The sequence below is a fragment of the Podarcis cretensis genome (genome assembly GCF_951804945.1).
Source record: "Podarcis cretensis genome assembly, chromosome: 10".
Taxonomy (NCBI): domain Eukaryota; kingdom Metazoa; phylum Chordata; class Lepidosauria; order Squamata; family Lacertidae; genus Podarcis; species Podarcis cretensis.
The window spans coordinates 64,079,354-64,095,868 of record NC_137179.1 but is presented as its reverse complement, the minus strand read 5'-3'; the positions used below and the strand labels follow the sequence as shown (position 1 = coordinate 64,095,868).

The following is a 16,515-nucleotide window of genomic DNA, read 5'->3' as shown; positions in this document are numbered from 1 at the left end:
CAAAGTGTTCAAGGCTGTGAATGTTTATCCAGGTTCCTCCCAGATAAGTATATTTTTATAGGTTGGGAGATCTACTCTAGAAAACTCTAGAAATTAACAAATGGAAGGATTTTGATTATTTGAGATATAAAGGGGATCTAAAGGAGGAATCCCTGGGCTAGTCTATGCAAAATGATCTGGCCGAGCTAGAGGTGGAACAAGCCCCTCTTGAGATGACCATGCTGTAAGATATGGACCCCCTCCATCTAAACTGTCAATTTGTAAATAAATCATATTTCTTAAAGCTGCGACAGCCTCTGTCCCATGTTCATTTCTCCAACGGAGCAGAGACCCTGGTTGAAGGCCAAGACCCCTGGAACCCTGTGCACAGCTCAGCAGGGTTTGGGGTGGCCTGTAACAATAAATAGGATTACAGCCCTATAGCACAATTCTATGAGTGCCTACTCAGAGGAATTACTTCTGAGTAGGCCTGCCTATTGTGCAGGTTAACACAAAGGGGGATCACACTGGGTTTGATGGGACTTTGCTTTGAGGTAAGTGTGTATAGAATAGCAGCCCTAGGCTTGCTACAGAGTAAGTACCAATGAAATTGGTAGGACTTCCAACTTACCTTGCGTAACTTGGTCCTGAGTGAGTGGGAAGTAGCCAGAAAAGTGTCAGGAGCTCAGCCTATACTCGAGTAGGACCCTGGCAGAGACACATGCCTGACTGGCATGTTCTCTCCTTCCTGGTCTTTCATTTGGGAGTTTCATAAGCTTTCTTCAGCCCAAACATCACAGTGACCGATGCCAACCGACATCGGCACACTTAGGGATCCGCAGAGTTTGTGCATCATGTGTAACAGACCTCAGCAACTCAGCATGTTGGCTAATCTATTTTATTTACATATAAACACACACGGAGCACTGCAACACGGGTCCCTCTCTCTCTAGCATCAGACACCAAAGAGAAAAAGAACAAAGGACAATAGTCCCACTTCACGGAATTCAGTAACACAAACATCCTGTCTCCGTCACTTCCCACTCTGTTGAGTCAAAACATACACCATCATGTGATAGACAAAAATCCCATGACTGCAATCATGGAGCAGGAATTCTAACAAGAAGCCCACCCTCCCTGGGTCTCTGCAAGTCATTGATGAGAACATAAAGGAGAGTTCTACAACATCAGACCCAAAGCTCATCTAGTCCTGTTTCCCACAGTGACCAATCAGATACTTCTCTGAAGCAGGGCATGGAAACAAGAGCCCTCTCCCATTGTTGCTCCCCAGCAACAGGTGTTTTGTCACAGAAGATTGTGGTGTAAGGCAACCTTTGAACCTGGAGGTTGTATAACCAGTAACCTGCACCAGAATTGGTGCATAACTCCTGACTGGGAGGAATGAACATAAGTGGTGGCCCTCCCTGATAAAATTGAGGGTGAGTAATTCAACTTTGCTCTGGGGTCGGTTGTGACTGAATGAGCTGAATAAGCGTAATGCAGAGAAATAGCAAAATTATCGGGCAAAAGATGTGGGACATAATATTCAGGTGAAAGATTAGGAAAGACTTCAGAAGAATGATCTAAAATTTACAGCCTGTACCTTACTTAAAGAGAATTATATGAAAATGATGTATAGGTGGCATTTAACACCAGTTAAATTCGCAAATATGTATAAAACAAGAGAAAATAAGTGTTGGAAATGTAAAGAAATGGAAGGTACGTTTCATCATATGCGGTGGCAGTGTAAGGTTATTAAAAAATTCTGGGAAATGATATATAATGAATTGAAATAAATGTTAAGAATAACCTTTGCTAAAAATCCAGAAGCCTTTCTATTAGGTAGTAAAGGAATGGATCTACCTAAAGAATACTGTATAAGAATTGGTTTATGCATTTAACAACGGCTCCCTGGATATTGCTAGCCCAACATTGGAAAGAAGAAGTCCCCACCAAAGAAGATTGGCAAATTAAATTAATGGAGTGTGCTGAAATGGCTAAATTCACCGGGAAACTTAGAAATCAAGATGACAACAAATATTTAAAAAATGGAAAATGTTTATTGCATATTTACAAAAGCAATGAGAGCCAGTGTGGTGTAGTGGTTAAGAGTGGTAGTCACGTAATCTGGTGAACCAGGTTCACGTCTCTGCTCCTCCACATGCAGCTGCTGGGTGACCTTGGGCCAGTCACACTTCTTTGAAGTCTCTCAGCCCCACTCACCTCACAGAGTGTTTGTTGTGGGGGAGGAAGGGAAAGGAGAATGTTAGCCACTTTGAGACTCCTTAAAGGGAGTGAAAGGCGGGATATCAAATCCAAACTCTTCTTCTTCTTCTTCTTCAATGTACACAAGTTAATACATTAGCAGAATTTTAAATAACACTTGTAATATTATAGACAATGTACCAAAATTGGAAGTAATCAGAGATAAAGACTTTATTGACATGTGTGAATGCAAATATTATAAAGGAACCAAGGGAGCGGGTGGAGGGAAGTTCAGGGCATACTGTGGAATTAATATGGACTGTATATACAGTGGTTTTAAATGTTTTATTTTATGTCTTTTTTATGTAGTTTTTGTTTTTGTGAAAATTAATAAAAATATTACACAGAAGAAAGAGAGAGAGAAATAGCAAAATTATCAGAGGAGGCTGTCTGGAGGGGCCCAAGCCCAGGGCAGTGAATTGCCTAGAGAGGCAACAAGAAGTCTTCTCTGCAGAAGCATTATTTGAGTTTACAGGTTATTTGGGTTATTTAGGCGGGAGCAGAGGGAAGCCACAACACTAGGTTCCTTGCAGGGACACTGCCACTTATCAGAGTGGGCTGGCAGTGTAATTCTATCCACTGGGCAAGCTATTTCTGTCCTCTTGGGCCACAGTAACCTAAAAATACAGGCACGCCCTCTGCAAGTTATTATGAGTTACACAGCACTCTTTATCGTGCAACACTGAGAATTAGCAGCCTGTCCATTCTTCTGGACTACACTTGGAATGTAACTCACAAACATCTGGCCTTTTGTGCCAATGGAAGCTGGCTCAACAAAAAGCTATGGGCTTGTCCATAATTTCATGTAATCCACTGCATTAAATTCACACTGAATAGCTGGAACTCCCTGTGTTGTTCCTGTGGCCATCCTCTTTCCACACCGCAACAAAGGGACAACTACATAACAATTTCCAGTTCTTGCTTCGGTGCACCCAGGAGGCAGACAGTAGCTTATCTTTCCTTTCCTTTCTTTTTTTCATACAAAGCAATGACAACAAAGGAGAAATTATTGTGGGAAAGGAGCTATGTTTTCTCCCCGGTTTTCAAAAGCGTCCGTAGGAAAGCTTGAGAGCAAAGCAACCAACAGTTGTCGTGTGGTCTCAGCAGGTTTCATCTTCGTCTTCCTAGCAGGAAAGCACCATCCCTGTCCTACTGAGATTTTGAATCTTGAGCTAATTTCCACTAGTCGGAGTTGCAAAGCTTTTAACTGAGAGCATTAGTAAACAAGAAGCCATTCATGCTGTGAATTTTTGCAAGAGTCAACTTCATTTATGTGTGTTTTCAAGAACTTCTGTTTCACCGTGCCATGCAAGTGGCTTACTGCGAATGCCTTGTTTAGAAAGAGGGCAGGTCTGTGCCTCATTTTGTGATGGTTCTTAGGCCACAGGTGGATGAGCCATCGCTGAGATAGCAAGGGAGCTAAGGAAGACTCAAATGGGGAAGGGACAGTGTTCCGATGCAGAGCATCTGACTTGCCTTCAGAAGACCTAGGTTCAGTTTCTGGTATCTCCAGGCAGGGCTAGGGAAAGTTCTTGCATTGGGGATCTAGTGTCAGTCAGTGTAGACTGGGATCAGCAAACTTTTTCAGCCGTGGGCCAATCCGCTGTCCCTCAGACCATGTGGTGGCCCAGACTATATTTTGAAAAAAATAATAATGAACGAATTCCTATGCCCCACAAATAAACCCGAGATGCATTTTAAATAAAAGCACACATTCTACTCATGTAAAATCACACTGATTCCCGAACCGTCCACGGGTCAGATTGAGAAGGTGATTGGGCCACATCTGGCCCCCGGGCCTTAGGTTGCCTACCCCTGGTGTAGACAATATTTTTTTCCTGCTTTTTTATTTTTATTATTTTTATTGAAGATTTTATTAGTTTACAAAACTGCATGCATTGTCTCTTTTTCAGGTTGTGTTTTCTACAGATCTATTACATTTGTTGTGAGACGTTAGAGTTATATGCAGTATAAGGTTGGGAAGAAAAAGATGGGGGAGAGAGGCACTGGTGGAGAAAAGGGGTGGGTGGGGGTGGTCCGCCCCTGGTGTCATCCCAAAGGGGTGTGTGAAATTGCCACAGGAGTCGCCCCCCAGGACACCCACCACCACCGGCACCCCCCCAGGACATGCGCCGTGGCACCCCATGGGCTGCTAGCCCCTCCCCCATGGGCTGCTCTGGGTGCCGAAGCAGCTAGCTCCGCCTCTGGAGAGAGTGGGTGACATGGTAAAGCTTATATTTCTTTACTTAGTGTATGTGTGGGGTTTAGTGTCAACATCACTTGGGTAGGTTCTCTTTCTATTCGCTTGTTATATTTCCTTGGTAGTGAGAGAAGTTGGGGGTGGCCGCAGTGAGATTTGTTCGGGGTGGGTGGGTCAAGTTAGCCATATTAATTTGTATGCTGTCAGAGGATTCTGTTGTTGTCTTTCGGGGCTGTGTATGTGATAAAGAAGGGATGTGGATGGCGCTGTGGGTTAAACCACTGAGCCTAGGACTTGCCAATCAGAAGGTCGGTGGTTCGACTCCCCGCAACGGGGTGAGCTCCCGTTGCTCGGTCCCTGTTCCTGCCAACCTAGCAGTTCGAAAGCACGTCAAAGTGCAAGTAGATAAATAGGTACCACTCCGGCGGGAAGGTAAACGGCGTTTTGTGCACTGCTGTGGTTTGCCAGAAGCAGCTTAGTCATGCTGGCCACATGCTGTACGCCAGCTTCCTTGGCCAATAAAGCAAGATGAGTGCTGCCACCCCAGAGTCGGTCACGACTGGACCTAATGGTCAGGCTTCCCTTTACCTTTATGTGATAAAGGGGAGTCATACCGGAGTGAAGACGGCCTCTTCCATTTCCCCCCGTATCAGTTTCAGAACTGTAGACAGTAATGAAACATATGGACCAATGTTCTGACTCAGTATAAGGTGGCTGCATAGGTTACGTACATGTTTCTCACCACCACACATAAACTAGAATAAAGTGGGTAATTCAGTGCATAAATTGTGTTCTTGAGTCATAGGATGACTGGATTTACAAAGAACATTTGGGGCCCAATAGTCATGCAGAATGAGACATAAAATAGAACAGTCCATTGGTCCTGTCCCAAATTTTTGGAGGATGAGGCAGACACTTTTTTGACTTAAAAAGGGAAGAATTATTCTAAATTTCTCCCTTTTTTGCATTCTAAAACGTATCTATGTGTTCAATGCTGTGCATGTTTACTCAGGGTCCTCTCAGATAAGTATATTTTTATAGGTTGGGGGATTCATCTAAACTCTAGAAATTAACAAATGGTAGGATTTTATTGAGATATAAAGGAGGAATGCCTGGGCTAGAACTATGCAAAATGATCTGGCCGAGTTAGAGGTGGAAGAAGCCTCTCTTGAGATGACCATGCTGTAAGATATGGACCTCCACCATCTAAACTAAGGTGTAAATTTGTGAATTTCGGTTTCAGAAGTGTAGACAAGAATGAAACATATGGACCAATGTTCTGAATCAGTCTGTGGTGGCTTCATATGTTACATGCTCCACACCACCACACATCAACAAGGATTTCACTTTGGGAAGGCATGCTAGGGGAGTGTGGAGTCATCTGCTATGCCACTTCTATGTTACGACTTATTTAGTCTCGCAGAACCTATCCTTTACGTGGTAGAAAGCTGAGGGATAAGATCTTTGGCACAAAGAATGTGAGTGAGAAATGTCAATACAATCACTGGATATTTCCATGGGGGGAGTATCTTTCTCCCTCCACGCTTTCTGTTCTCTATTTTAAACTCACACACATCCTCTTGGCACATTTTCATGTACTTTCACTTTCGCATTCAACACGTTTTCGCATTCAACGAGGCACGGTGGTGTTTTGAATTCTGGCACAGATGGATGTCTCCACTAACAGGATAAACATTTGAAGTGGCACTTGCTGAATGATTGACACTGGTTATACAGTAAGTTCTTATTCTGTCAGACTTTGGCATGTCATTAGGTGTCAGAGTTAATCTTCTGCCAGCCATTTGACAGGATTGTACTTAGTGCCCGATGCCAGTTTCTAAAAAGTGTGCATGATTAAGGCTGCATACAAATTACATTTGTTCAGTTGAATAACATACTGGTTATATATTTGGAAAGAAGATAGAATTATCCTAACAATGGGTCTCACCGTAGAGAGCTTTATGGAATATTGTATCTATTGTCAGGGCCATGAATATCTTCTCCAAATATGGACTTCCAGTTTTCTCCACATCAGTCCGAGTCTGGCATTGGAGAGTTGCTGGAAGATATTGATCACTCAACCAGGAAGAACTCTGAGTATTTATACCAGGCCTGGCCAAACCGTAGGGTACTGCCAGATAACTATGCCTCTGAATATTCATGTCCTGCTTGTGGACTTCCATAGGCATCTGGTTGGTCAATATAAGCACAGAATGATGAACTAGTTAGATATTTGCTCTGATCCATACATAGTCCTAGGGAGTTCACTCAGCTAGGTTCCAGCCCAGGACAGTCCAACTTTGGTCTCATATCTGTCATATTTGAGTAACTCCATGATGATTTTGCAATGCATGCTAGTCTTTATGTGAGCCAAATTTATTGCTGCAGATTAGCTCAGAAAAAGCTATTTACAATGAAGGAAAGCATTAAAATATCCTTGGCTTTCATTAGTCAAGTGGCAAGAAGGATGAAGTCATCAAGATAAGGGAATGATCTATAACATTGTTTAAATATTTTAAACTTAGCAGGTATGAACCTGGTTTTCAAGCTAACTCCTATGCACCCGTTGTTCTTCCATGTCAGAAGCCCCTAAATTCATGCTGAAGGTATTATTACCCAGAAGATCATGGAGAAAAAACTACAAAATTTTGGAGGCAATTCTCTTTCACCAAAAACAATGGAGATACCAACAGAGATGGAGAAGAATCTTGTTCAATCTGGATTTTAAAGAAAACTAAGCTAATTCAGTTTCTTATACATATTTGAATGAAGTTAACAATCATATTGTGTACTTCTCCAGATTTTGCAATTAGATTTAGTTTTTTGATAAAATGCTAGGAAGAATGTGTAGGAAAGTAAACAAAATTAAGTATTTTATAGCGGAAATGTGTAAAAAAATGCATATTTTATGGGACAATGTGTGAAAACATGTACAACCTTAATGCATTTTTAATGTGTTTTTTTTTTAAAAAAAATGCAGAAAATGGGATGGAACTGACTTGTGTTCGAATGCATGCAAAAGTAGCACAGTATAGAAATAGGCTAATATGCCCATTCCTAGTTTCAGGTCCATTTCAGAATAAACTACAAGGCTCCAATCCACTGGCCCTGAGATTACTGCTGAACTCAGAATTGATTGTATTGTAAAGGACATTATCTCAGGTATGGGTCCAAAGAACCACCACCATTAGTATTAATCTTCAGAAGTGTTTGGAAACTTATGAAAGTCTGCTGTGCTTTTTGCAGATTCTCCCAAATTATTTCCACACAAAGAATTGTTTTCCATTGTCATCCACCAGAAAAAATAGTATCAATAATACTGAGACATAATGGCAGACCCTCCAAGTGTCCCTATTTTCCAGGGACGTCCCAGATTTAGAGAAACCGTCCTGGTTTCTGATTTGATCCTGGAATGTCCCACTTTTCCTTAGGATGTCCCTATTTTCATTGGAGAAATGTTGGAGGCTATGGAGTTATCTGACCCCCCGAGGCGTCTGAAGGCAATTCTGTATAGGGAAGTTGTTGGTGTTTTTAATGTTTAATGTTTTATTATGTTTTTATATATGTTGGAAGCTGCCCAGAGTGGCTGGGGAAACCCAGTCAGATATGTGGGGTATAAATAATAAAATTGTCTTTATGGAGTGGGCCGTCCCTATTTTCATCAGAGAAATGTTGGAAGGTATGTAATAGAAATGATAAAACACAGAAATCTTGTGTCAAATGGTAATAAAGCACACAAAACTGGGCATAACACAGGCTAAATAAGAACAGGGGCTGTTGCCCTGTGTATGTTATGGACTACAATTATCATAAGTCCTAGCCTGTACTGGCCAGTGCCAATGGGAATTGCAGTCCAAAATATATCAAGGACACCAGGTTGAGGGCATCTGGGAGACACCATGATGAGTTCTCTTTAATTGACACCATTTTATAGCACAGTATACAGCAGTTAACATAATTCAACACGTATATTGGAATTTCAGAACAACAGTCGCATAATTGCCTTGATTAAAAGAGTTTCTTCCAAACCCCAGAACTGGAACCAGAAGACAGAGTTGACAAAATTACATTACACTCCTAATAACGTCTTAGGGTGAAGATTCTGTCAGAGCATTTTTTTCTGCCTACAGGTCTGTGAACAAATTAAATAACTATTTTACTGGAGGCTTTGGCATCAAAGAGGGTTTTTATAGGTTGGGTTTTTTTTTTAAAAAAATGTATAGTTAACTGCTTTCCATATCAAAGCATGTAGAAGTTGACATCAACAGGGGTGGAGAAGCTTATAATCAGGAGAACTTTTTCAGGTTTATGAGTGTGCAAAATGTTCTCTCTATTTGCATCAAGCTATTAGCAAACTGTTTATGTATGTATTTATGCATCGCCTTTATATCCTGCTGTTCTTTTAAAGAGCTGCAGGCAATATACATGGGATTTTTACAAGTCGTGAAGCTGCTTAGATGACCTTGGTTCAGTTACCATGCCTTCGCCTGAATCTACCTCACATGGCTGTTGTGCTCCTGGCAGGTAGGCTGAGATATGGGGTCTGACCCCAGGTCACACAGTCAGATTCATGACTGTGTGGCGATTGACTCATGGCCCCCATTGCTCAGGTCTTGCCCTCTGACCATGGTACACCACACTGAATTTCTTCTTTTAGCAAAGTTTTGATGTTTGGTAGAACAAGTCCTATCGGACATTCCCTATCTTCTCTGTGTGAATGAAAGGATTTGTCCTAATAAGCATCATGTATTGAGGGGGGAATAAAAGATGAAAGACAAAGCTGTTCAGTATTCATCAAACCAGCTACAGTATTTCCAGAGTTATTGCTACTAAGAAATATGTGTTAAATGTACAGCTCTTCTTACTGGACTTTCCAAGGCAATTATGTGTTTATTTTACCTCAGCAAAGCAACATGTTTTCTTTGGACACCCTATTTCTGTATCTGCAGATTTAAAAAGCAGCAACAACAGCGGGATTTGGGTGAACATTGTTGCATTGGCATACTGCAGGGATTCTCAGACTTCCTATGTGCTTCATATGGCTGAAAATTACTGAGTCCCACCAGTCTCAAAATGGCGCCAGATGGAGGCAGAGTTTGGCATAATTGGCTGTCAATTGCAGACACAATTTTCTACTGATATCTAATCCACCTTTGGAAATGGCTAAATTCTTTGCTGCTGAGATTTCCCTATGGCAAGGAGTCCCATAGCTCAGCTTTCCACATGCTAAAAACAGAAATCCTTTTCTGGAGGCGTTGTTTGACATCCTCCCCCCTTTTGGACAAAATTTGCTGATCTGGAGACTCCTAATGACAATGTGCAACACTGGGTCCTGTGCAGGTGCTTCTTCACACTCCAGCCTGCAGGAGCAGAAATGGTACCTCACAGGATCGATGCCCATGCTCAACAGCATGGGTGGGAAAGAAAGCCATGATGTTGACCTAAACAGAAGCCTGTCAGGTAGATCTTAGCCTTTACCATGCAGCTTTCCTGCCCTGCCTGTCTCTCCTTCCTACCAGATACCTGTCCCCCTGACAGTCACAGATTGCTCTGAGCCAATCCAACCCGACTCATAGCCCTCTGTGGTCATGTGTACTTGATTCATATCATACTCAATTTTGCCCAAGCCTCTGGGAGACAAATCTGGTACTACCATATTATTTATTTATTTATTTATTTATTTATTTATACCCTGCCCATCTGGCTGGGTTTCCCTAGCCATTCTGGGTAGCTTCCAACAAAGATTAAAAACACATTAAAATGTCACACATTAAAAACTTCCCTCAACAGGGTTGCCTTCAAATGTCTTCTAAATGTCAGGTAGTTCTTTATCTCTTTGAAATCTGATGGGAGGGAGTTCTACAGGGCGGGTGCTACTACCGAGAAGGCCCTCTGCCTGGTTCCCTGTAGCTTTGCTTCTCACAGTGAGGGAACCACCAGAAGGCCCTCGGAGCTGGACCTCAGTGCCTGGGCAGAATGATGGGGGTGGAGATGCTCCTTCAGGTATACTGAGCCGAGGCCGTTTAGGGCTTTAAAGGTCAACATACTGGGAGCCAATGCAGTATCAGGCAAAGATGATTTCCCCTTGCAAACACACTAAAACTGGCTGAGCTATACAGTGGTACCTTGGGTTACATACGCTTCAGGTTACATATGCTTCAGGTTACAGACTCCACTAACCCAGAAGTAGTACCTCGGGTTAAGAACTTTGCTTCAGGTTGAGAACAGAAATTGTGCTTTGGCGGTACGGCAGCAGCAGGAGGCCCCATTAGCTAAAGTGGTGCTTCAGGTTAAGAACAGTTTCAGGTTAAGAACAGACCTCCAGAACGAATTAAGTTCTTAACCCGAGGTACCACTGTAACAAATTTTCCTTCTCTATCATAATGGCCATTAAGAAATAAGCTTTTGACTCTCAACTTGCCATTTTAAGCCCACTTCAGTCCTTAGTCTCCACATGGTTAACAATGAATAGTGTGCAGGAGAATCAGAGGGAGGCGGCTCCCATCCACCGGCCCTGCTCTCACAGCCCACATTGTCGATGCATTCGGAGCATGTCGACGGAGGTAAAACCTGCAATATTCATATCGGCTCCCCCCTTGAGCTGGAACCCTGTATGTTCTGTGTACGTAGAAGCAGCCCCTTGCGGACTGGCACTGGAAATAAAACACTGGCCCCAAGACTCGGGGTCCTGGGACCCTTAAAATAAAATCTGAGCAAAGTTGGTGAAGCAGCAAAGAGTTCATTGATACATTCTTGCAAGGATAGGTGTCCCAAAGCAGGCACAACTAAGTTGAGTAAAAGACAAGTTTATATCACCTTCCCCTGAGTGGGAATGTACCTCCCCTGTTGACATCTCCCACTCACCTGAATTCAGGGACCCTCGCTCTTAATTAGGTAAAGGTAAAGGGACGCAGGTGGCGCTGTGGGTTAAAGCCTCAGCGCCTAGGACTTGCTGATCGAAAGGTCGGCGGTTCGAATCCCTGCGGCGGGGTGCGCTCCCGCTGCTCGGTCCCAGCGCCTGCCAACCTAGCAGTTCGAAAGCACCTCCGGGTGCAAGTAGATAAATAGGGACCGCTTACCAGCGGGAAGGTAAACGGCGTTTCCGTGTGCGGCTCTGGCTCGCCAGAGCAGCGATGTCACGCTGGCCACGTGACCCGGAAGTGTCTCCGGACAGCGCTGGCCCCTGGCCTCTTAAGTGAGATGGGCGCACAACCCCAGAGTCTGTCAAGACTGGCCCGTACGGGCAGGGGTACCTTTACCTTTACCTTTAAAGGGACCACTGGCCATTAGGTCCAGTCGTGGACGACTCTGGGCTTGCAGCACTCATCTCGCTCTATAGGCCGAGGGAGCCAGCGTGTGTCCGCAGACAGCTTCCGGGTCATGTGGCCAGCATGACTAAGCCACTTCTGGCAAACCAGAGCAGTGCACAGAAATGCCGTTTACCTTCCAACTGGAGCGGTACCTATATTTATCTACTTGCACTTTGATGTGCTTTCGAACTGCTAGGTTGGCAGGAGCAGGGACCGAGCAATGGGAGCTCAGCCCGTCGCGGGGATTCGAACCGCCAACCTTCTGATCGGCAAGCCCTAGGCTCTGTGGTTTAACTCACAGCATCACCCACATCCCTTTCACTCTTAATTACATTACTCAAATAAGGAAGTGTGTTCCTATGCTCTCACACATCTACCCAAGCGATAAAGCCACTCCTTGACCACCCCCTTAGGCGTACACCAGTTCTACCCCTCTGAAGCGTGCTGGTGTGTCTAGATAAACCATATTCTAGGAACAAGCTGCCCTGTTTTTCTAACCCCAAGCCAGTAAAGATAAGCCCCCAAGTGAGTTGGCCGTTAGCTAGCTGTTGCACCCTTCTACTCAGATGTTGCAACTGTTTGAGGCCTTTTGACCTTTTACGAAAAAGCGAAGTTTTTATTTCTTAAAATAAGTTAGCCAGGGTTGCCTGTCCAGCATGCAATTCATTGTCAAGATGGCAGGCCTAGTTGTGCATGTTTCTCTTTGTGTATGGGTGCTGAATGCCCGAATAGGGCTACTACAGTGTCCATTTCACTGTTAGAGAATGGGGTACCATGCATGCACTGTGGCTTCCTTGTGCATTTTGGAAGACATAGGTGGCTGTGCATCAAAAGTACTGAAGTACTAACAACTCCCAAAATGAAGCTAGCAAGGGAGACAGGCTTGCTTTATATACAGTCCTTGCTTACGTAGGATTTGATGCTTCGGGGAGACAATCCATTTAATTAAATGCTGAGTAGCCAAAAAAAAAAAAAAAAAAAAAAAAGGTCCTAAATTATCATGAATAGCAGTAGATCTGGTCTATGTTGTTCCAAGTTATAGAAATGCCACTTTATTCCACGCTGAAAGGTTTGCAAAAATGAATGCGCAGAAATATAAAATCATACTAACAGGGAAAGAAAGCAAATAATGCTCCTAATTACTTGCACGATGACAGATGTTTTCCAAAAATGGTTCTTATGCCTCCAGATTTATATAACGTTAAAAATGTGTAAAACAACAATCTCCACTATGAATACTGAGCTGTCTTATTTGGAGTGTTAGAAACACAGTGTATATTGTTTAAGGACGGCTGTATCTTATTTAAAAATAGCAACACAATAAGATACGGTCACCAAGAGCCTGCGCAGGAGAAAGGAGAATTCCTTTCTCAGCATTGTAAATGGATGCTCACATATGAATTGAAATTCACCAGAGAAGGAGGCAAATTAATATCATCGGAACCTTTAACATTCTTTTTTTGAATGTCCTTTGCATTATGGTAATTGGTAAGTATACTGATAAGTGACAATTCCTTAATGCTGAGGGGCGTCTCAGAGTACCAAAGAGATGCTGCAGAGATTACTAGGCCAAGCTATTTGCATGGCTAATCAGAAGGCGAATTTAATTTTGATGCTGGAGCACTGACAGATGCTCATTTTCAAATATCTATCATATATGGAAAGGTAAATGTCAAGCAGTACTTATTCTAAAATTTGCCTTACTCTCGAGAATTAGAGTGAATTCCAGAAGAAGAAAAAACAAGACCAGACAGACGTGTTGGCAATGAAAAATGACTCTATTTCAACTAATACCTGTATGCTTAATAGCTATGCCTGCCCTTTATTTCTATATCATTTACGAGTTGCACGGACTTACAGTGACCTTTGCCTTTAGTTTAATGGCAGCCCCTATTTTTGCTTTCAACTAGGTTCAAGAGTTCTGAAAACTGCTGGATGAAGGCTTCACTCTGATGCCTGCACTCTTGGGAAGTAAGTGCCATTTAACTTGATGTCCTGTTTTGTAGACACGCATAGGGATAAGCTGTGAAAAATAAAAACCCTGTGGTGCCCCTTGTTGAAAAAAGCTGAATCTCCATGTCGCACCCACTTGACAGAAGCTAGTATGCAACAATTATTTCAAGTGGCCAATATACACCCAATCAACATGAAACTCATGACTTCCACCTGAGGAGTATCTGAAGGTACAACATCTCCATATGCTTCTCCCCATTGTCTGAGATCTGCTAAGGAAGCTCTGCTGTCCCATGTCCAAACTATTGTCTCAATAAAGTCCTCTCTGATTATGGGGAGGGAGTCAGAGAGTCCTAGCCTCTTTAACTTTGGAGTAGGTCAGAAGGAAGGTCTGTAGCTTAGGAGAAAAGCATCTGTTCTGCATGCAAAATGTACCAGGTTCAATTTCCAGACTCTCCAACTAGAGCAGAGTTTCCCAAACTTGGGTCTCCAACTGTTTTTGGACTACAATTCCTATCATCCCATGATGGGAGTTGTAGTCCAAAAACAGTTTGGGAAACCCTGAGCTAAAGCTTCAGGAGAACCTTGCCTGAAACCCTGGAGAGCCACTGGACTGGAAAAATACTGAGATGTTAAATAGCCAGATAATCAGGATAAGGCAGCTTTCTAACTCACTTCTCCTTAAATTTACATGGAAGAATGATTGGCTAATACTAGGAGTGGCCCATACTCTAGTTGCAAGGGCTACTCACCTCTCGAGTGTATTGTTCTTCTTCTTCTTTGGTGATCACTCATAGCTAAGTAAGGTTGTCTTAATAGTGAGCCTGACTATGGAAGCCAATTCTGGATCCACATGTTCTTCTACAGTGGGGACATAGGTTTTTGGACAGGAGTTGATCACTGTGAGGGTTTGCCAAACTTGCCTTCCTCTTAACTCATTTCTCCCTTTCACCCTGAGTTCATTCTTCAAAGTCCACAACACCTTTGGTAAAGGTTGTTCTCCAATTGAAGCACTCGCAGGTCAGTGTTTCCCAGTTTTCAGTGTTTATACTACATTTTTTTTTTAGATTTGCCTTCAGAGCGTCTTTAAACCTCTTCTGTTGTCCATCAGTATTTCACTTTCCATTCTTAAATTGGGAGTAGAGTAGTTGCTTTGGAAGATGATGATCAGGCATCTGCACAACCATGATGAATCCAACAAAGTTGATGTTGAAGAATCATTGCTTCGACACTGGTGATCTTTGCTTCTTCCAGTACACTGCCATTGGTTTGCCTGTCTTCCCAAGTGTAAAATTTTCAGACACCATTGATGGAATCTTTCGAGGAGTTGGAGGTGGTGTTTATAAGTGGTCCATGTTTCAGTAGCTTACAGTAAAGTTGGTAGTACAATCGCTTTGTAAACAAGCATTTTGGTTTCCCTGCAAATGTCCCAGTCCTCAAACACCCTGCGCTTCAGCTGGGAGAAAGCTGCACTTGCAGAGTTCAGGCGATGCTGGATTTCGGCATTGATGTCGGCCCTCATGGAAGAATAACTGCCCAGGTAGGAAGAGTGATCAACACTTTCCAACATTACACCATTAAGTTGGATTTGTGGCGCGGTGGAGGGGTTGTTTTGTGCTTATGATTAATTAGTGGGTTGTAATATTAAACATTAACCCTGTTCCTGAACTGATTTGGGATCCAGGAAGGGTCAGCCTGATCAAAGAGTCATGGATCAAGGCCACGGGGTGGATTGGGGGCACTGTGCCCAGCACTAATTTACAGCAACCCTCTGGTGACTTCTTGTCGAAGCCTACCATATAGTTTTATCCTAAATTATCCCATTTCAAGCCACACATTCACCAGCTATTCTCTGTGAATAGTATTCATTCAACAAACCATTTGAACGCCACCTTAAAGAGAACCCTAGGAAGCTGCCTTATACCGTCAGACCCTTAGATCTATCTAGCTCAGTTTGTCTACACTGACGGGCAATGGTTCTCCATGGTTTCAGATAGGGGTCTTTTCCAACTGAACCTGGAGATGCCAGAGATTGCACCTGTGACCACCTGCATTCAAAGCAGATATTCAGTCCCTGAAATACTACTCTTCCCAGGGACTTCAGGGGAAAAAAGCTGAACTTCTTCATAAGTGTAATAATAATAATAATAATAATAATAATAATAATAAATTTTATTTATATCCCGCCCTCCCCAGCTGAAGCTGGGCTCAGGGCGGCTAACAACAATCAAAATAATCCAACGATTCTAAAAACATTTCATTATAAAAATTAATAGTGTAGCTATGATTACTTTGACAAAAGAATGACTGAATTATGTGAATCCATATGAATAATAAAATCCAATTAGGGCTGGTGATGGAATATTATACAAACCAGAAGAAGAAGAAGAAGAGGAGGAGGAGGAGGAGGAGGAGGAGGAGGAGGAGGAAGAGTTTGGATTTGATATCCCGCTTTATCACTACCCAAAGGAGTATCAGAGCGGCTAACATTCTCCTTTCCCTTCCTCCCCCACAACAAACACTCTGTGAGGTGAGTGGGGCTGAGAGACTTCAGAGAAGTGTGACTAGCCCAAGGTCACCCAGCAGCTGCATGTGGAGGAGCAGAGATGCGAACCCGGTTCACCAGATTACAAGTCTGCCACTCTTAACCACTACACCACACTGGCAAACCTTCCTTCCTTCTTTGCTTCCTTCCTTCCACTATAAATATAAGCAGGTCTAGCAATGAATGCCATTTTTTTTATTAAAAGAATCCAGCTGATCCACTCTAACACTCTTTGATCCTTCAGACCATTTGGACTAAAATGC

General features: G+C 43.0%; 1 long non-coding RNA gene across 1 annotated transcript; it reads left to right on the top strand.

The window, feature by feature from the left end:
• The first annotated feature begins 1,251 nt into the window (after nucleotides 1-1,251).
• On the top strand, nucleotides 1,252-14,057 carry LOC307226004. Its single transcript, XR_013843237.1, has 2 exons — nucleotides 1,252-1,418; nucleotides 13,665-14,057. It is a non-coding gene; the product is annotated as an uncharacterized lncRNA (long non-coding RNA).
• Nucleotides 14,058-16,515: the final 2,458 nt, after the last annotated feature.